We start from the raw sequence: 23498 nt of genomic DNA on the forward strand, positions 1-23498 counted from the left end.
TGTTTTCATCCTCTCTCTCTTTTCCATAAATAAGATGTAATATTCTTTTGATTTTTTTGCATGGCCCGCAGTGATCTTAGTGAATGATGGTCACGTCAATAAATAAACTGCTGGTTCAACAGAGAAACCGAATGTATGTGTAGTTCTTGATTCGGTGTTCGTGTTATACATATCAACCCTTTCTGGAAAAAAAATATCAACATGAGTGTTGAAAATTGTGACGAACAAACTAAGATAGTTTTAACACCGACGTATAGCGAGAAATTTATGTCGAAAGGTATAAGTGAATCGTAACTCATGAATAACGACATCAGTGAGGTCATAATGATGACATTATATATAAACGTATATACAAATATATACATATATATATATATATATATATATATATAATGTCACATACATATGTACATAAATGTATATAATTGTATATATATATATATGAACGTGGAGAACAAGATTATCTAAAACGTAATCATCAATTGCCATTTTAGGCAGCTTTACAATGCAGTAACATCAAAACCAATTGATTGCTTAGTCATTGTACAGGAGATGCACCTAATTGGTTAAGGCTAAAATAGGATGTCATTTTGTGAAAAGAGATAATTGAGGCAACTCGTGCAAACAGTAGATTGGGTGATATTCATGATTTGTCGTACAAAACTTTTAGGCCGTCTTTGAATTTCAAACAACGAGTGCGCGTCAGGAAATTCATAGATATCACGAGGCACACAATCAAATTCATCCTGAAGTACCATCCAAGTTGGTCACAGAGATAAATGTATTATCGTCAAGAAGTGAGAAACAAAACAAATATTAAATTTTCACTACATTGAAACATATCGTTACACCTATGATACACGGAAATAATAATAATAATGATAATAATACGATGTAAGCATGACTTTTGTGCGAATGAACACATGTAGGTATACAAGTGTATGTTATTATGTATGACGTATCTATGTGTGTAGCTGTACATCTGTATGAGTGTCTTTTTTCATGAATCTTCATCTTGTATCTGTGTGTATGTGTGTGTGTGTGTGTGTGTGTCTGTGTGTGTGTGTGTCTGTGTGTGGTTTGTTGGTCCATGAGTTTTGTATGATATACATTCGTCTGTGTGAGTTATCCGCATGGAATATATGTCATTGATCAATTTGACCAAACCTTCGTGAGCTAATAATTGAGTACTCCAACATGATATGAGGGAAAAAAAGCACCTGAATAAAAAGTGACGAGATGGGCATATTTCACTATTGATAAAAGCATACCAAATAATAATGATAACAAAATCAACAACGCAGTGGTGACCTCATCAATATCTACACATTCCATTACTGTATCAAAGTGCCTCAAACTGCCTTCATGAAGATGTACTCTTGTAAGATATATACGGTTTGATCACAAAAGCAAAGCGGCAACAGCATATCCATGTATCGTTTATTTTCCATAAGCACATCTTTGCTAAGAACAAGAAGCAGGAATTACGAAGAAATTCGATAGGCAATGTACCAAAGGTGCGGTCATAACTCAAAATTCATGAACACGCTTGCTTCCTGAGATCCAGATATTGAAGCTTAATGGTGAATGTAATTTGAGGTACCAAATTTTTTCACACCAATCCTTTCTTACCATTACATATCTTAAATGATATTTAAAAATCGTCAATCTTGAAATCAGTTTATGCGTCTTGACAGACGCGGTGTATGCACAGCTGAAGGAGACAATCATGATAATCAGTGATCACGTGTTTTCATCTTCGTCAGTTTTCGTGAAATTTCTGTGAGGAGAAGAAGCAGTTAATGTGAATGATATGAATCTTTATTTCAATTTCACACTTAGGTCCTCCATTAAACGGCACACTGTCCATCAGGTTTCATGAGCAAGTAGACATTCAGAACCAAACATCCCTCGACATCGAATGTCACGTGATTTCCAAGGACAAACTCTTTCCGGCTATCGAATCTTACGTCATCTCGGCTGATGACGTCATTTTGTCGCGTTCTTCATCTCCTCGCACTACCATATCACCTCGTCCTAGATGGTGTATCCAAGTGTCTTGTGTTGGAAGCAACGGGATTGGCGAAACAACAGCATCTACGATATACTGTCCAAAAGGTAATATCTGGTGTAAAATCACCTGTAACAACTGTGCAATAATACTCTTTTAGACAGATGAAACTAAACTAAGTTTGAAGCAAAAACACTCGAAATAATCACTTTAATTGGGTATTTCTTGAACTTCACTGTTTTTAAAGATCCACCTGTCGCCGAAATAATATCTGTGGAATTCCTTGAGAAAAGACTACCCAGCAATGCAGTCAGCCTCTCCATCACCTGTCACGTGGACTCGCGAGACCAGCCGTTTCCTCGTCTGCACACTTTCATCATCCAAACGGAGACTGGGACGGAGTCTAACACAAGCTCTCTCATCCTATCACCCCGCCCCGAATGGTGCATGAATGTCACTTGTATTGGTCAGAATGACTATGGGTCGACTTCTTCTATCGAGACCTACTGCCCAAGAGGTGAGGGGATGCAAATTGTAGGATACTTGAACCAACGTCAGCATTTTTCGTTTGGCTTCTTAAGACTAGAATCAGAAGGAACATTCATGTTTAATATGTCAACCTTGAAACGTATAGGCGTTTTTTTGTTCCCCCTGATAAACCATTCACAGTTGAAGTTTAAATGCAATTAAGTGCTCAAGAGATAGATTACACATTCAAGCACATAACATCATCAACAACAACAACAACAAAGGCGGAAATTGCTTCATGAAAACCGACAAACATCATTTTATTCCTACTCCGAGAAATTCTTGCCGTAAAGGTAAGATACCATAGTTGACTCTACTTCATTCTTTTCTTCCAAATCACTTTAATGTGTATATATCTCTTGTCTTTAATGACTGCGACATTTTCAATGTTACGTGCTGACAGATCATATCTAGATGCGCTCCTTTTTTTTTCTTTTGTTTTTGGCTCTCTCTCTCTCTCTCTCTCTCTCTCTCTCTCTTTCTCTCTCCCTCTCTTTGGAACACATGATAATAGATCCACCCCGCCCTGCAATAATCGACATTCAGCTGGAAGAGAAACTGGGCAAAAATAACCAACCAATATTGGTCATAAACTGTCACGTAAATGAAACGATTGTGCTTCATCCTCCACTGCATACTTTCGAAGTCAAGGTTGGAAAGAAGACTGTATCATTGTCAACCAGGCCATCGACCACTATATCGACAAGGCCTGAAAACTGTACCGTAGTAACTTGCACTGGAACCAACGATCTCGGTTCGACAAACACTACGGAAACATATTGCCCTACAGGTGAAGTAGATTTAAATCAAATCATACGCGTGCTTGTGTCATAGATGTGTGGATGTGTTTTCCTTAATTGTAATGTACATGTACGCATATGTATAATACTGACATGTTACTTTCATTCTCTTTGGCTTATCGCTATAAACGCGTGCTGTCATTACGAACAACTACTAGGTGTTAAAAAAACATTTCACACTTTTTATCCTTAGTTTTCAAACTATAAAGGATCAAAAGTGGGAAATGTTTTTTGTAACACCTAGTATGATAAAAGATCTCAATTCAGTCTGTACGGTTTACAACTACATCTTCCGGAAACTTTGTTACCTGTAGAGACGTCACGATTCCCCCTGAGTAAACAAGTGACAGTTTAAGGGAAAAGAGAGATGATTTATGAAAATGTAAATAACAAAGTGAACAATATTTAAGAGCAAAATTTTGGGGGGCTTGTCCTTTATAGCTCAATAATTTGCGTATCAAATCCTTAAGAAACCAAATGCTTTAGATTGCAATCAGGGCACACAGAAAAAGGCTACATAGCAAAGGGGAACAAGAGAGAAAGGAAACAAAAAAAAAAAATGGAAAAGCATCGCTTGTCCAGCATCATGTGAGATACAGTAGTAGTTACCCAATAAATCATCGGAGGAGAATGTGAACGTAGATTTGACCCTGGAGGTCTACACATTTCAAAGCGAAACTTTACAAGACTTTTTGAAAGTTAAAACTTGGCGGTGTCATAACTAAATCTCTCAGTTTACTAGAGAAGTAAGAGAAAGAAGACAGAACAAGACGAAGATACAATATCGAGGCTTACAGATAAACACCAGTTACATATTCAATCACAATATTCAAGTATAACATCTGAAAAACAAACACATCTGCGTGAAAGACTCATAAAAGGAGTCTTATCCAATTCTACTTCGGGAAGAGAAAGTGTTAAACTTTCTGATGTTGAGTTCTATAGTGATTGACGTATTCCATAACAACTGGAGGTTCGTGTCAATGTTCATGAAATCTTTTATCGTGTATACTTGCACTCAAGTTATTATGAACATTTGTGGCAGAAAGTCGTATCTTCCTTATTTCCACTACTGTCATTCACCCATTACAATTGATCTTGATAGATCCACCGGAAGAAGGTCTGATCTCAATCCAAGTTCAAAACGACACGGATACCACCAATATTAACATCACCTGTTCTATCGATTCGTCGGACCAACCGAAATATCCTATCAACATTTTTGGTATCGAGGTAAACGGTGAAAGCATGATCTACTCTTCAAGAAATACGTCTGCCATTGTGACGTCACATCAGAACCGGTGTCTTAACATTAGATGCACCGGAAGTAATGTCCATGGGTCAACGACCTCTCTTAGTTTGCATTGTCCCAAAGGTACGTGATATCTGACTTTCTAACACAGACGATGAGTGTGAGCTATTCTTAGGATATATTCAAAAGGTGGCCGTGGAAAGCTTACCTGTTACTAAAAAAGCTCATGCCCGATTATCATTAAACCCTGTCAGTCATTATCATCGTTACGCAAGAATTTATAGATGAATATTATAAAACAGAAACATACAGTTTAATGTTGTAATTTCCTAGTCGAATTAGTCGTATAAAAAGCTGCACTTTCATTCTTTTGACGATGCTGTACTTCAATACTTTCAAAGATTTACGGCAGCTCATCGCGTCTATACATACAACTATGGTGGATGACGGTAATCCTCCGGTGTAAAAGAACCGGGAAAATAACTGCTATTTGTCACTTTCATTACTATTACTACACAGTCATTCGAACACAATGAAGATTGAATATTTCATTCTTTTCATATTCAATCAACTTTAAAATCTTTGTTGTTGTTTACATCACCATCCAGCGTGAGTAGCTATACTGTTTTCATGAAGACAGGCATAAACTCTCTAAGACTTCACTGCACTCATACTCGCTTGCTTCTCCAATGTCTCCTGAATACCTTAACAGATGATGTGATTGAGATCAAGTTGTCCGAGTATACGTCCGATGACAATATGACGGTTGTCGTAATTTTGTGTCACGTGACCGAAGATTACCACCCCCACCCCGATTTCCACCAGTACGTGATTACAGCAGACAACCTGACGCTCTCAAGAGGCAGATCTCCGTGGGTCTATCTCAGCCCTAAACCTGAGAAATGTGTCTCTGTCACTTGTAGCGCCCTCAACGACTTTGGTTTCATCACTGCATCAGAAATGTATTGTCCAACTGGTAGGCGTTTATCTATGATCTATGTAAATATATTTAATATATTTGTGTACTGTGCAAAACAATTGGTGCCAATGTCCAAAAGTTTGCATGGGATATGTGGGATTTACATTGTTAGATCGAATAAAGACAGAGGCTGAGAGAACTGAAAGTGCATTTCACTTTCGAATCACATAACAAAAGAGTCAGAAAGAAAATTGTTTCGTATCCTATTTGAGTAATATTTGAGTGTCCATTTACACACGAAATTCAAATATATATATATATATATATATATATATATAATTATGGGAGATAGCACGTGAGAAAAAAAATGCGCTACATAGCTTCTAAAATACTGTAGTTAAGATGATGCTGATATTTGATGGTAGAATGGACTGCCTGATTTTGCAATGTGAAATGGGACTGGGAATTTAAACACGGTTTTACACTGACATTCTCAGCAATATCAAATCATGGTAGCGACCACTTATTAGAGGGGCGGAGAGAAATATAACACGTCTCATGTCACCACATTTTAATTTCGGTGTTGTGCGATCGTACACACCAAGTTTATTTTCATCTTGGTATGTTACCAGTGGTTACAAACGAGAACTGCAATCTGATGAAATTACGAAATCATTCATAAAACGCCATTTTCATGACATGCCTTTCCGTCTGTCTGTCTGTCTGTCTGCCTGTCTGTTTCTCCAGACTACGTACATGTAACTGGAATCCTGCAAACAATGTCGACAACGTACGCCCTCCTCATCGTCCTTTTCGTTCTCGCTGTTGCGGTGTGCGTCGTCACCGTCATGCAGAGGAAGAAAGACACGCCCAAAGTAACAGGTTTGTCTGGAATCTGTGACAGAAAAGGAGTTTCATGCGAATATACAGTTTTATCCCGGCTTTGTCTTTGTAGGACATTTCATTTGGAAACAAGTCAGAAACAGGCAACAATGTTTGTGAACTTAGTTTGAGCTACATTTGAGAAATCTTAGGGCATGTAAGCAAACGATCGCCGAACGGCAATTCTTTGACGAAAGGTACAACCTAAAAGGCTGGGCAGAATACTTAAAACTTCAGGACACATTTTGCTATTGCGAATGGAATAGGTAGCATTCGTTGGAAGAGAGAAAAGCGTTGAGCTCCTACTAGGGATAGGCAGATAGTACCCAACTCAAAGACATCTACTCATTGCCTTCTCTTTAATCCCCAAACATACTTAATTTCGATAGAAAACAATAAAATTAAGAACGAAGAGAAGAAGGTATTAACACTTCAGTGTTGGTAACTCATTCCATATGAGATAGAGAAATCCCAAATTAGCTGTCTAGATCAGTAGGCCAATTCCTTGTTTACTTAGAACCCAGAGACTTCAATTTTATACTGATCTTATTTTAAGCACACGGCAAACTTAACATTCATTCTCAGTCAGTTTTCCAGTTTTGCTGAGAAATATATGTCATCCTTTCTTTGTCATAGAGACATGCATCTTTGTATCCCTAGACTTATGTAATTCATGTATAGTAGAAGAACATATTAGCAACACGTTGCTGTTTGCAGGTATAAGTCATTAAACATTTCATCACATGTTTTCCTTGTCTTTCAGAACGACTTTATGAGGACAAAATCTTGAACTGAGGACGCTGGACACATGGAAAAGATGACAAAAGTGAAATGCACTTTGTAATGTCAGACATTGTAGGAAAAAGTACGACCTAGTCCATATTCTAACTAGGTGCTTCAATACACTTTGCAGTACATACACTATAATCCAGAGCAAGCTCCTCTCTCACCCACCCCAACACCTACCTCGACATCTCCAGTAGATATAAAGTGACTTGAAAGGAAACACAAGTCGAAATCTTCTCAAAAAGAACTTACCAGTGAAACGCTATCCATCTGTTTTAGGTGTAATCTCACCAATGTTTTCACATAGTATTATGAGGGACCTACCTATCACAGCGAAGTCCGAAATCAATGTTTGTTATAGCTTGCACAAGTTCAAATGTTTATGTAGTTAATAACTTCTTTTCAACTTTTGAAAAAGGTATACTTTGTACCTCAATAATCATCCCGTTCTTTTAATGGCATCAAAGGCAGGCATCTTCTAGTTGCGTTCAAAATATATATGTTTATAGATATGATCTCACCAATATTTTCATGTGATTTACGAGGGACCAACTTACCATGGCAAAATCTGAAATCAAAATGTTATATGTAATATAGTTTGAACAAGTTTAAAGACGTAGTTAATAACCTCTTTTCACCACTTTAGAAAAAGGTACTTTGTACCCCAATAATCTTCCAGTTCCGTCAAGAATACGTCTCCTGCAAAAGGTACATTTCCAGTTTGACCATGGTTTGATATGATGGTATGACCTTCTAGCCGGCAGTCGTTTCTTGCTACAATAAAAACACTAGGGTTCCAGAGCCCCGCCATAACTCACAGCCCCTTTCTTTAACTCAACTGTATTTATTTCAGCTGTATTTTTTTCTCTGTAAATTATCAAAGGTCCGGGTTATTATGTTCTTGTAAACTATAGGCGTCTATATAAGTTTGATTCAAGCGTCTGTACATATTCAGTACAAAGAAGTTATGTCCAGAATATTTTGCTTCACTTTGGATATAATCCTCGACTATGCAAATGTTCATCATATTTGATATATATTTACTTACGTGGATTGGAACAAAAAAGGTCAAATTTATAGAATAATCCCTATTACAATGTGATATAAAATGTGTCATAAAACTATCAAATATATTTGTTGGTTTTTTTGTTATTAGTATTAGTAATAGTAGTGGCAGTAGTAGTAGTAGTAGTAGTACGGTATAACAGGAGAAAAAGAAAAAACGGTAATAAGAGTGGTAGTTTTAAGAATACAATATTTCATTCATGATGTTATTATGGAAGCGATTTCTTCTTCCGAATCACACTTACGTACATGTATGTCATAATGGAGTTTTCGTACAATTTGGTTTCCACTTGGTGACATTCATTTCGTTTTATTGCAGTTGTTCAGAAGTTGTTTGTAGTTATACATTGTACATGGTGTTTAGCTGTGTTATTATGGAATCGATTTTTTCGTCCGAAATACACTACTATATGCACATGCATTCCATAATTATGGAGTTTTCGTACAAACGCTTGGTTTCCGCCTGGTTTCATCCATTTCGTTTTGTTCTAGTTGCTCAGAAAATGTCTGTAGCTACTCTCTGAAAAAAATCGAGTGAAAATATTCACTCTTAAAAGAGTGAAAACAAAAAAGAGTGAATTTCGAGTGAAATTGGAGTGAATTTTGAGTGAAAATGTTCATTTTCACTCATTTAGGAGTGACGTCAGGGATCACTCCAAAATCTTCGAGTGATCCCTGACGTCACTCCAAAATGAGTGAAAATGAGCATTTTCACTCAAAATTCACTCCAATTTCACTCGAAATTCACTCTTTTTTTTTGTATTCACTCTTTTTGGAGTGAAAATTTTCACCCGATTTTTTTTAGAGAGTATTGCACACATATTATATAGCTGTAATTTTTCCCCCGCTGGCGGCGCATGGCACGAAAGTCATCTAGGTTTTACCAGGTCAAAGAGGAATGTGACATATTATCTGCAGAGTACTGTATGCAAATGATAAACTGAATCGTCCAGGACGTGTTGTGTGAGCATTAAAAATTCATTACGCAATCGCACACTGCTGTGAAATTATATTCATTCTGATTTTGTTTTAAGTGTCTTGGTTTTACTAGCACAAGGAATGTCACAATAGCAAGTAAAACGAATTTGCAATGCTAGTATAGTAACATATCATTAATATGAATTTTGGTAATGCTTTTGAGTTTATTTGTTTGTTTGTGTGTGAGTATACATGTGTGTGTGTTTTGAGCCTGTGTACGTTCACTGTAGCATGATGGTTTCATTGTTTAATCTGGAACCTGTTTCATAAAGAGTTACAGTTGATCTTAAGCATGATTTATTGAGCGTGACAGTTTCACACCATACGAAAACGAGACAAGAAAACACACAAAACCCTCTCGATTACAGAGTTCAACCTGTGAGCTGAAAATGTGAAGGAAAAAAAATTCAACTTACGAACTTTTTGTGAGAAGTGACCCTGTCATGGTGAAGTACAGTAGTTTAGCAGAGAGTAATACTCAAAGTTACATTATCCCTTCCTCTGGCATAACTGTTTTACATATACTACTTGTTTGTGCGTGTGCGTTAGGTAAACACCTGTAATGGAATAGTTGTGTGTCTGTGTCTGTGTGTTTAGATGAATATGTGGATTTGCGGTTAAAATTGCGGATTTTCGTCACTATGATATTAAATATGTATAACTATGCTCTGTATTTCCGTTTATAATGATGGTATAGTTTTGGTTTAGATTGGGGAATCAGATTTTAACTTTTTGCAAGATAATTAGAAACCACTTATAAAACATTAAAGAACATACAGTTCTTAGGAGAATTCAAAGTTTATTTCAAGAGAATTGGTTTTGAAATGACTGAGATATTCAACAAGAAAGTGAAACAGCGTGGAGGGACTCACCTTTTATTAGGTCCTCTTTGTTTTTTGATATCTCAGTCATTTCAAAACCAATTTTTCTCAAATAAACATTGGATTCTTCTCAGAATAGCGTGCTCTTTAATGTTTCCGAGGAGTTTTCTCATTATCTTACAAAAAAGTTGGAAACTTGAAGCCCCGTCTCAAACAAACCTATTTCATCCCTTTAATATAAGTATGAGCGTGGCAATGATAATTCATGAGTGTTAAACAGTACCTCCATGGTTTAGCGCCGGTGCTTGCATAAATCTGGAAGTGTTTTTCCGGGTACCTGATTATCAAAATGCATTAACTTACGTTGTGGAATTTATGTTGTAGAAGTTGTACAAGTGTGTGTGTGCGCGCGCGCGAGTGTGTGTGTGTGTGTGTCTGCTTTCCCATCCTTTCCGATTTCTTTTATTGTGTGTCTCCTTTCATATGCTACGCACCTTAAGAAATGTACTAAAACTGAGATTAAAAAAGAAAGAGGGACCGATACAATATTGCAATTTTCAAGAAAGTAACGTCTTCATTGTTAGAAGAAAAGAATATACCCCATCAATTACCTCGAAAAGAATTTGTCTATTGATCATAAATAACTGACATTGTACAACAGATTTTTCACTAAGAAACGTCATGCGCAGTAGAGAGCAGATTGCATGCATTACGTCAATGCGGGTTTAAACCACAGCTGGATTAAACCACGGCTGGATTAATAGGGCCCTATTTAAACGGGATGAGTGAAATGTATTTTGAAACTAAGGGAAAGGAAGGAGAGTCATTCACGTGGTGTCAAATTATGGTTCTTTGGTTCTCTTCCAACGTGTCTGCTGACAAAGTCAATACGAACCGTTTCCTGTGTTTTGTTAGGTAATCCGAAAGAATAACAACCCACTGCATGATATTATGATATCACGGTAATCTCGGATGTATGTGGTCTGTGATATCCAATCATGACTTAATGTTCCGATTCAAAGAGGAAGTTCGATTGATTTATTCATTTTATATGGACGCGATGAATGTACAGCCACAGAAGCGGTGGAAAATTAAGCAAATTCATTTCAAAAGAATTTAAAACAACATAATGATTATTGCATTGATTTTCTCCAGCTGCTGTTCTTGGCTATACAGAAACAAAACATGTCCTGCTTTCTGTGGGAGCACAGAAACCATGCCGTGGTAAAATGTTCAAAAGACACAAACAAGCACCTGTTTACAATGTTAGCAGAGTAATGACAACTTTTTGCTCAAGAGTTCCAAAAGTGAGAAAAAATCCATGGACAGCATACCATGACGTGGGGAATTTTAGTAATACATATACTAAGTGTTAAAGTTGCCACCAATTACCGTGATATTCCTCCACATCAGATTTCATGCAGCGTAGATGGCATAACACTTTATCCAATTGAGTACCCTTAACACTAATGTAATAGATATCGTGTGTAACGGCACCAACTCATTCCCTTAAAGGGAAGCAGTCCTGAGATTTTCACTGTACTGATAATTAAGAAGAGTAAAAAATATAAACTTTCACCAATTTATACGCTTGGACATCAAAAATTGTCTCCGTACGCGATTTTTGAAAAATAATTCCTGCAAGCGATCGTGAAAGAGCCGGCAAAAAGATGCTACGTAGTGCATGCCCTACTCACCAAGTTGACAGCCGTGCCTCTAAAAACCAATTTAAGTGTTCAAATGATTAGTTGCAATTTTATCATATAATGTGAAAGTTTGTGGTTTTATAATTTCAAACAAAATATTTCAAGCTTAGATATATATAATTTACGAAAAATTAATATTGTAAACATAAATTTATATGTATTTTTAAACCAAATATACCATGAACTTGACATCAAATAGGCACGGTCGTTTTCTAGCTTCCGTCCGTGTTGCATACTTCTTAGCGTAGAAACCACTCTCGCGCGCAAATCCTTACCATACCAATGTATACATACACAGTACACTCGACTCCGTCCAGTCGATTTTGGCATTCAAACCGAAGATAACCTGTGCATGAGAGAGTCGAATTCTTCAAAGAAAATATTGTTTGTATCTCAATATTTCTGTAAGTAGTCAGATAATCGCCTTTCCTCGAAAAAAAAAAATATGACGTGAGCCGGGAAGGGTAAACACAGGGGGTCGTAGGGATATGATTTCGCTCCACTTTGCCGTGCATGTCCAGTCGGCACTGGCAGCAGCTAGCTCAGTGGCACTGGTAATACTGCAGTCCAACCCCGGCTGCAGGCCCACGGTAAATTAAACATAGCTAGCCACTTTCCTTACCTCTCTACGCTTTTTTCCCTCGGTTCTCTTCGAAGTCGATGCTCGAGGTGTTTCTGTTTTATAACTCATGTGAGCAAATGGTCAGGATTGCATCTGGTTTCAGGAGTTTTCTCGGTTTATAACCGAGGGCCACAGCCTGCCGGTCCACGTAAAAACATCGCTTCACAAATTGTCCACGCACAGGTAGGTCACAACACGATTTCGAGATTTAGTAGGCCCTAAGTTTCTTATGTTCGGTATCGTTGTACCGATATTTCCCAGCCATACAGCTCACCTTTCACGATACTTTTGTTGGTCTGGGACGGAAAAAAGGATTTTCCTGGGAAATTTTCTGCACGATTCGAGCAAAACTACTGATGTAAGATAGCCTGACCAGACGACGCTGAATGCGGTCGCCCCTGTAGTGTACTAGCAGGCCTGTGTAGAATCGTTTCTACCTACAAATATGTACACTCTGTACGTACTATAGAACATGCATGAGCGGCGACAGGTAGGGCTGCAGCTGCGCTTGAGACTGGAAAAGTGCGAAGGGCAAACCGCGTACGGGGTGCGTACGCGTATCTACCGTAGATCTATCATCTAGCTGTACCGTCCACACGTGCGAATATAATACACAATACATACACACACACACAAACACACACACACACAACGTAGAAACAATGTCAAATACGAGTCGGAGTAGCCACCGCGAGTACCGACGTCTTCATGCATCCGGGTAAACTAGGGAGCGTACGGATAACGAGCAGAACACGGCTGGGAAGAGTTGTGCATCGACGACGTATGACTCTCCGCCAAGACTTGCTCATTAGCATATTCACCATGCAGAGTCACACTTTTTCAACCAAAATGTACGAGCTTATTTGGTGATTTTAAAGTTTGTTTTTGGTGAAAGTAGTTCATTGGAGGTACCAACAACAACATATTTTTTTAAATTTCATGAGGACTGTGTCCCTTTAAAAATCATCACCGATAAATTACTGCACCTGATCCTAATTTTTCTCTTTTTTGACAATCTTGTTCCTACGTTTTGGAGCTGAGTAAATTTTCCGTTTTGTTTTGGTTTTCTTAAAAATTCTGAACTTCTCATGAACAAGAAAAAAAAGAAGAATCAACTGAACATCCCAGACATTTGGATGGTGGGCTGATAGGAATTGTTTTATAAACTTTATGAAAAGCAGTATATTTTGCACTTTTATAGAAGATAATTAAATTTAAAAGAAACAGCAGGAAATGTGTCATTTGTTATTAATTTTGAAATTTATAGTTGGTATTCAGATTAAGATTTTTTTTTACTGTATACAAAGCAAGATAGATTTATCATTGACACAACTCTGTAGTAGTCGATCAAATTGATGTTATGGTGGTGTGTGTGAATTTGTCTATCTAAATATACGAGGGACTGGAGGTACACAGCCGAAATGGATCATAATGTCGATAACGTGTTTCTCCACTTACTTTAATCATGGAATTTTAATCAGGTGTACCGATATACTTTGTCGACATTCTCAGATGGTGACACTAAATTTGTATATCGAATTAGCCAGCTCTCATCAGAAATAACCAAACGTCAATATACATGTACTTTAACACAACCTGAATCTTTAATGGTCATCTATTATCATGTTGACAGTATAACAAGAAATCATACACGTCGTGTTATACAGGTTGGGCGTTGTTACGAGCACACAGGAAACAGAGGTTCATGTATCAAACTGATATACTTTACAATACCGATTTACACGGCTATCATTGTGTTATGGTGCAACTAAATAAAGTAGTTCCACATATAATTATTCACATATAGAAAGCCAGAACAACTACATTCATTCTGAAAAGGACGATAACAGCTTTAAAAAAAAAAATATATTACCTCTTGTGTACTGTTCGTTGAGCGAATGATTTTAACTGTCATAATATTAATTTCTAGGGCCTATATAACAATAACTGCAAACGCGGATCAATCATATGAAAGAAAAGTGTGCGATGGTCGAATGATCTACAAGCACGCAAGAATAAAAGACCGCCAGTGGAAGCGGACATCAGGCGGTCGAGTTTGCCAACATTTTAACGCCGCATTGCAGCGTAACATCTATTCGACATTTTTCAGGTTGAAGGTAAACTTGGTAACTTTCGCTCAGTCTTTAATAGAATGTATCGGTGATAAGTTTTAAAAATTCCACGACAGCGAAAATCTGCAGCCGTTCCGAAGACTTTTACGCTGTGTTTACTGGCTTATAAAATTTTTACCATCTTTATTCAAGCACAATACAACAAACTTTTTTTTTTATTTCAATCTCTTAGTTCGAGTTGCTGAATTCTTTTATTTTCCCCTTTTCTACCTTCTATTGCTCATCAGCAGGATTCATCGGCGTTTGAGAATGATGGCTGAGAGACGAAGATTATTCCTACTTGGAATATTTTCCATCGCCATCCCCTTTATTGGTAAGATATGAACATCAAAACAGCTTCAACTTTGTTAAAACATATGTAGATTTCACAGCAAAGTTAGTTTTGGGTTTATGGTTCAAATTTTTATTCAGTTATCTGGTGTGATTTTTTGTTAAAATATTCATTTTCTCCGAGAGTCTTTTTATCTTTTTTTAGTGCGTTTGTAAGTCAGGCTCGAAGAATATAAGATATTGTATTCAAGAAGAAAACATAACAAGTAAATTTCCATACAGTACATGCGCAAAAACGGCATATGTCTGAAAAGTGGTCTTTTTTTATCAAGACTTTCACATCTAGTCCCTATACAAGGAACTGGAAAAACGAATTTCAGGTAAGGTGATTTTTATCTTAATTCCATAAAGCCGCATTATTCTCTTTTACTTTCTTCTGTTATTATCTTATTTAGGCGGAACCAGTGTGACTCTGGAGGTGCCAAGCCCTCTGACACCAAACCAGGAAGTTACAGCTATCTGTACAGCCGATGAAGTCTTTGGCTCAGAACGCGTGTTTTGGTACTTAAATGGCGTACAGATTACCAATGGCGTGCAAACAACGAGTACCGTGGATAGTCTGATAAATTATGAATAGAGAGTCTGAAAGAAAATTTGGATATAAGTTATTGATATCTGAAAGTGTTAAACTGCATCGCTTATGAAAAGTTTATCTGAAATTCATAATAATTGTTACCATGGTTTTTGTCATTTGCATGATATTCTTGAAAAACTGGCTGAATTTTGGTACCAATTTCTGCCATTCTTCGCGCTTTCCTCTCCCTGGAACTTTGCCCAAAATGTCGCATCGTCCTTCAAACCCGTGACGTCAGATGACGAGTGGGATTCTCTTTTCAGAGTCATCCAAGCTAAGAGAAATAAACCAGAGTATGTTCATATTGGAGAAGTTGAACGCAATGTGTTCATGAGAAGGAGAAATCAATGTCATGGATTAACCTGATGAGTGAAAGTTGATATTTTGGACGAAACTATTTATCAAATTTTATAACTTTTTTTTTCTGGTACAAACTAAGATACGGATATCATTGCGATCATTAACTTCAAGTGAAAATTGACATTTTCCTTTTTTATCTCACTGCCCATAATATATTTAGTGCTAATAACTTATCTATTAGTGTTAATATGTAATTGATGTCAATAGTTTTACAATTTTTATCAAGATTTTACAATTTCTTTGTAGTTTTACATTCATTATAGCTGGCGGTCTTTACCTGTGTAGCTCCTCCTAAATCTGTTTCATGACTTTCGATGAAAATAAAGGATACACTTCCCCTCTATACACATCAACAAGCACCCACATATTCACTCAAACACAAACACAAACACTCATAAAAAATAATCGAGAATTAAGGCGCTCGTAATCTACTGCTAAAGAAAAAGAAAAGAAAAGAAAGTTGTTGACTCTCAGTTGTATTTTGAAAAAAAAAAACATAATATCATTAAGCTTGTGGGTTCGTTCAATAACAATAAGATACACAAGAAAATCTCGAAGAAGGAAATTCGTTGGCATACCAAATAGATTCAGATCCGTACCAGTTAGAACGTAATAATAAGAACGCTTGATATGCTGCTTGGGATATTAGCAACCTTTTACCTGAGACTAGAAATTAAACCGTTTGACAAGTTAAAATTTCTTGCTTGGTATGAGGGTATTACATCAAGGATAAAAGAGTAAAAGGGATGTAAAACATTGGACATGATGAACACGAAAATCCGTTTGTATATTTCTGCAGGTGGAGCCAAACGAAATTCATTCAATAAATGAAAACTTCTTCCCTCAGTTCCAGCCCCAGACAATATCTGATGGGATACCCGAACCAAAGGAGGTGATTCATCATTATGGAATATCCGCTCCTCATCCGAATCAAAACACAGAGTCATCGATACATAATTTTGTGCGACGGAAGTGACCTTTCACACAGATACATCCCCACACTCATTCAAATCTAATTTTCAATACCTAGATAGAGTGATACTGTTAGAAAAATACATAAAATATATCGGTGATATCCCTGAGAAGATAATGTGTGAATATCGAAACAGTGGTTCACTTCTTTGAACCAGAAAATACGAAAATACCAAGCACGCTCCCTCCATCTGATGTAACGCATCGGAGGCAGAAATTTACCACTCCCTTATCGGATTCTCTAAGGATATTATTATAGAGCGGACGACGTCAATTTGAAAATATGAATAAGATCAACTAATATTTGTAGAACAAATCCTGTTTATAATCAACCTTACATACATCATAATGTCAACTGACAAGGAAACCTCAAAGTACTTAAAATACAATCATTTCCGGTACATTTAGGGACTGATTTTTCTTCCTCCCATTTTGTGTTGTGTCTACGTGTCAATTGTTGCACTGGTTAGTTCTTAGCAAAATACGCTTCTCTGGCGACACGAGATATGTCTCATTTTGCAGTCTTATCTTCTAAACACGAGCTTCATACATTTGGAAGCATGTCACTGCGTATAGTGTTCAATACATCCAATAAGAGACATTACCACTGATTGTTACACTTCATATCAAACACACTGAAAATAACTTTCTCTTCATTAATTCGATAATTTCTGATAACGGTACGAAAGGCGACGGAAATGAACTTTGGCCCCATGCGAGTGGAAGGAGCTGTAATCTGTCCCCCATTTTTACATCAAGCATGCATTTTTCCCAGAGTGCTCAATAAGCAAGATAGAAGTACAAGGACTATTACTGGCAATTTTAAATTTTGATATCACGGATAATTACCGTCAAATCTTCAGATTTTACGAGACATGCGACTACGGTTTCATCGGGAGTTAAAAGACTGAACAGCTTCAAGTAACATCAACCTCTCTAGTGGTATACCTAGGATGAAACGAAGGAATTTTTGTCTATGCCATAATCACCCTTCAATCATCATCGCGTATTTAACGTGATATTAATAAACCAGAACAATCATAACCGTCAAGACAGGAAGCTTTTGTAAGCAATGAACTGGACTTTTCACCCTGTAGAGCTGAAAGTTTTTCGTCATGCTCTAACGTTACCGGATGCTGTCCGTAAGTTACATACGAATATCGGGAGTGTTTTCGTTAGTGTCGTTAAGCAAAGAAGACAATAATTGTTCAGTAAGTACAACAACTCAACGAAATTTAATAAAAGCGTCCCTTTTAAGAGTGGTTAATATGAAAACTCCTTGTTTGAAGCTAAAAAGGACGAAATATCCTGAATTTTTGTCTCTTACTCCGTTAAAGCCGAATGCAGTGCATCAGGGTTAATAATTTAGTAATATTACGCAGGTTCTCCAACTATCTTCTATGACACCTGGATCAGTTTGTAAAAACAAAAATAACAAGTAATGTTCTGTGACATGCAGTGGCATAAAGTGAAATACCGACGTGTTTGAGCTAATAATAAGTCATGATACTCTGTTGTGAAATGCGTGTCAATCGAGGACAATACATACCACGCATCCTATACGTAGCAAAAGGAAGATAATGTTCTTTTATCAGCGTACTCTCTAATGGTACCTAGCGATACCGGTAAATCTTTCCATCTTAGACTTTTAGGTTTTGAAAAGATGTGGTAGAAAGATGACAATACCTATTTCGTAATTGTTACCTCTCTAGTCTGATATGAATTGATGTTAGTTATGTAAAAGAATAAATCTATACAAAATAAGGAGGTTTTTTCTGCCCTAGGATCCCATAGATTTGCGTGTAAGTTATGTCTCAACTCAAAATACTCATTCCTGTTTATTATGTGGCATTGACAGCCATGACTGGGTATTTTGGGTAATTTTTTAAGTAAAAGACAATAATTTTTTATTGCTGCTGTGTTTTAATCGTATTTCTGTGATTTTGTGAGAGAAATTTGATAGACACCATAGATTATTTCAGTCAAAGAGGTGAACTTTTTATCAATGTAAGTGGTGATAATTAAAGAATGCTATAGATCACTACGTTACAGACACGTTTTCCCGAGGCATTAACAAGTGGGAGTTTAAGGAATTGTAAAAGTGTTTAGCTGTGACGTTCTTGTTCATCACAATTGCTAGTTAAGTATGTTTTTCTTTATGAACGACGGAAACTAAAATATTCTCATTATGTGTTTCTGTGTACAGTAATTGTCCTTCATATGATTTAGAGATAAGGTGCAAAATGAAAGTGAGGTTGTGATATAAGATGTTATCCTCTAGAGGAAAAAGCTGAATGTTAATGTATAATTTCTTGAACATATTGCCATAATATTTTCAGCAAAAACGGGAAAGGAACAACGAACAAGAAACACTGACTTTGAACAAGCTCACAGTCGCTCAGCGGCAATGCTAGTATTATAACTACATATTCCGAGGCAGTCACTGCTCGCGGCCGTGCGACGGTAGAACTGGTGAGTACAGCGAAAAATATAGATTCATTTCAAAGAATTAGACTAACGCACAACTGAATGGGCAGATCGTTGATCTTTGCGTCTTTCTCAGTCCATGGAAGTTTTGATCGGTATCTACATGTCCATTGATATATCTATTCCACCCATTTACGCTACAAACCATGAGGTAAGTAATTAGGATTACAAAGCAGAACCCGGTTCTCAGTAAATTCAGCGTTTTTAAACCAATATCGCATTGCTCGGAAAGAGCAAGTAACTCACACAATATTCTGTATGTGTGTGTGTGTGTGTCTACTGACACATCTATTCCACTTATTCACGCTAAAAAGCACGACGTAAGTAACCGGCAAAGTAGAACCGAGTTTTTAGTCAATTCAACGAATTGAATCATGTTGCTCTGACAGAGCAAGTCACTCACAAAATACTGCCTTCAAGTGATGACATGGATATTGAACACTGAGTTAACTTAAGTTTCCTTAAAACAAACTAGAAATCAGATTTTTCCAATGACCAAGACTATTTGTGAGCACATTTGGCTCACAAGAAATCCAAATGTGTTTACTTGAAAACAATTCCTTCAACCTACGATTGCTAAGCCCGAGGTATTGACGTGATATTTTCCTAATTTGTTAAGGCCCTGTAATCATGAAATTATGAAGTTCAGTTTAATGTGATTACCCTAACATAGCACTTGCTTCAGTCTCAGGCTGTGTTGCATCGGGTCTGTAAAACTACTTGTTGATCTACTCCGATAATTTGTACATTTTATCTAAAGTTTGCTTCAAACTCATAACACCTCTTCGCATTAAGGGCTGATTCTTTTCAAACCGTGAATTTTAAATCCCGAGGAACGTGCTAAATTATGTGGGTATCATTGCAACGTGCTTACCTTGAATGCATCGGCCATAATGACATGATGCCGAAGAAAAAGAAGCGTTTTGTGGTAATCTTGTTTCTACCATCTAACTGTTTCATCGCCTGTTGCTCAGTGTTACATCATAGCGATAGAAGATATAATTGCTTGTTGCATTAGAATTAACGTGAACCAAATATTCAGACTTGAGATAGCTTCTGCATTTCTATGTGTCCTTTTCTTATAATATTTATAGTGTTTTGAGTAGGAAATACAAAGTAATATTTGTTTCCACAAACAGAGCAGTTTAACTGCGTCTCAAATATTTTCATTTCATTTCAAACAAATTTTTCTCTCGATACCAGCCGCGGAATGTCCGTGCTACCTCACTTGATTTAATTTCATTTGATTTGATTTGATTTAGAACTACAAATCAGTTGCGCTGGAATCTGAAGTTTAGACTTGGCATTATTCTCTTGATATTGTAAACACTTCTCTGATGGTTTTCATTATTTTTCAGTGAGACTTGTGGGAGGATCTGGCGACCATGAAGGCCGAGTGGAGATACAGTGTGACGGAGTCTGGGGCACGGCGTGTGACAACGGTTGGGGTACGGAGGAGGGGAACGCGGTGTGTAGACAGCTTGGCTACTCATCGGCCGCCTCGGTCCATCCCAATGCCCACTTTGGGCAAGGCTCAGGTCCTATTTGGTTAGACGATGGAATCTACTGTCCAACAAGGGACCTGAATTCGCTATTAGAGTGCTACAGATGGCCGTGGGGGTGTTACCCCTCGAACTATCGCTCCAGTTGTGGACACGACGATGATGTGGGCGTAACATGCGCTGGACAACGTGAGTATAACATAGTCTTTTGCTTCGAGAGCAATAGTACTGTTTTCTTCGTTGGTGATTCGCAAGTTGGATCTTAATGTACGTGATGACGAACCTGATATCATTCAAAACATTACTCTGTTAATTATCTTTCCCTCATCGTTAAATAGTAATTTCCCTATTGATATTCTGGTTACCACAAAATCGCAGAAATTCTGCTTGATTAATGAATGCCATATTCATTCTTCACTTGTTGAAGCTTATAAGATTATTTCACCTGGGGGGGGGGGGGGGCATTTCATGTCAGATGTTTCGTCTGACAAACTGTTAAAAGCTACTGAAATCCTTGCATCTGATTGGCTGAAAGCAAATTTGTCCGACAAAGTTGTCGGACAAAATGCTTCATGAAATGCCCCCCCCCCCCCGATTTGGGCTGCTGTCATCATTTAAGCACTTAGCTTATCAAATTAAGATTACATTTTGCGTAATGCGAGTAGTGAAGTATAATTGCAATTTCTGGCAGACCTATATCATCAATATTCCTAGCATTATTTGCTTTGGACCGCGATATTGGAGACATCAATAACAGTACTGTAACTCATACGAAGGGAGTATTTCAATTCCACTCCGTATTGGGGGACATGTAGTCACACTTGAATTGTGTTGTTTTGAAACAACGTATTGTTTACCATGAAACTAACTATTGTATGACTGGAAAATCCGATAATTATCAGCAAGAGGGAAAAGTACTGACATTGACATTTAAGATGCTATGCACTGAGTCCAATGTGGCCACGCCTACGCACCTTGATTATTCAGAGTGAAAGAATGAGAAAGAAAAAAACTTTGGCTTTTTATCTAAGCATCAAAAACAAAATTTCTGATTAAGATATTCATACAATTTTTCTACATGATAACACACTTAATGTAATATGATAAACCAGTGCTTATGTCAAAATGATGAGGCTGAAAGAGATGAAAGTAGTAAGAATCACCATATCCCGTCCTGGTAATACTTTCACTGCAGTCTCTACTTTAGGAGAATATGTCACGTGATAATGGCCAATGTTCCAGCATGATGTTTGATGTAGACGTTATACCGATGTACCAATGTATTGAATTTGCTTTCATCATTTTTTTAATTTATAGGAAACCTGAGTGCTGCGGCCGCAATTTTTGCCAACGCAGACTTGAACGAAGGCCAAACTTACGGCGTTGATCGCTTCACTTACTACGACATGACAAGTAGATTGACATTCACCCCAACGACATCAAACCACGGCGATACACTTCAGTGTCATGTGTACGGTGTTGTGCGCTCGGCCACTCTGAAGGTTACAGGTGAATTTTTCAAGTTTGATATCTGTTTTTATCGATTACGACACGATATCAATACTTGATACACTTTATACAGTGCACTGGAAGCAGTTTTGTATGAAAAAAAAATGTCAGGGAAATTTGAATGAACAAATCATGGTATCTGTCACATCTTGTTCCGCGTGTGCGTCTTCACTGTGTACTAAGCCTACTACATGGATGTGGATAACTCTCACCGGCAAGACAAAATAAAGGGAAATGCAATACCGATAAGCCAACACAATAAAAAAAAAGAACAACCTAAATTGTTTAATTGTTACCTGATTTTCTCATTTCCTGTCCCCACCTTTACTAGTATATGACATGAAGAGTAGAAGGCTGGTGTGAGGTGAAATTGTAGTAAAAAATGTATCACTCTTTTGACTTCTGTCGATTTAAGTTGCGATTGCAAATAAGAAATAAGAAATAATGAGGCAACGCAATGAAAAAAGAGCGAACTATTTGACTGTTACTTGCGAATCGCGCAATGAAAACCGAAAATGGACGCACAACTTTCCTTCTATTTTTCGAAAAAGACAAAGCATTCTGGACGTCACAAAATGCGCATTCCATATACCACTCTTTTCAACAAGTTATATCTCTAATGTATGTATGGTCGATCTCTGTCACGTCTTGTTCCGCGTGTGCGTCTTCACTGTGTACTAAAGCCTATTGTGAATGTGAATAGCGCTCACCGGCAATGACAAAATAAAGTGCAGTGACTGGAGCCGTGACAGATAATATACAAAATAATGATGCACAGGACTGAGTGGATCGGTGAGAATTGGATGCGCAAGTTTAACTTTGGAACTGTTTAAACCCACTTGCTGCCCTTCGTGGGTTTTAGACTGTTCCAAAGTTAAACGAGAGCATCAAATTCTCACTGATCCACGAAATAGGCCTATGCATCATTTGTGTTATAGAATGGGCCCGTAAATTCATGAAATACAACCATTTTCGCCATCATGCGTCCGGTACACCTACAACACTTTACAAGACTTGAGCCATGCGTTCGGAGTTTACCGGACTTATGGCTCAGTGTGGATCAGCAAAAATCAATGCATGATAATTGACCAATCAGATTGCAAAGATTCTAAAACCCATTTTATTTCACGATATAATGACATTCGTATTTTCACACAGGAAAACGGGAAATGTAATGAGGCAACACAATGAAAAAAAAAATATTTGACTGTTACCTGCGAAGCGCGCAACGAAAACTGAAAATGGACGCACAACTACCTTTC

This window comes from Diadema antillarum, unplaced genomic scaffold, assembly GCF_040938485.1.
Source record: "Diadema antillarum isolate AM-2024a unplaced genomic scaffold, OU_Dant_1.0 seq00001293_RagTag, whole genome shotgun sequence".
NCBI lineage: Eukaryota > Metazoa > Echinodermata > Echinoidea > Diadematoida > Diadematidae > Diadema > Diadema antillarum.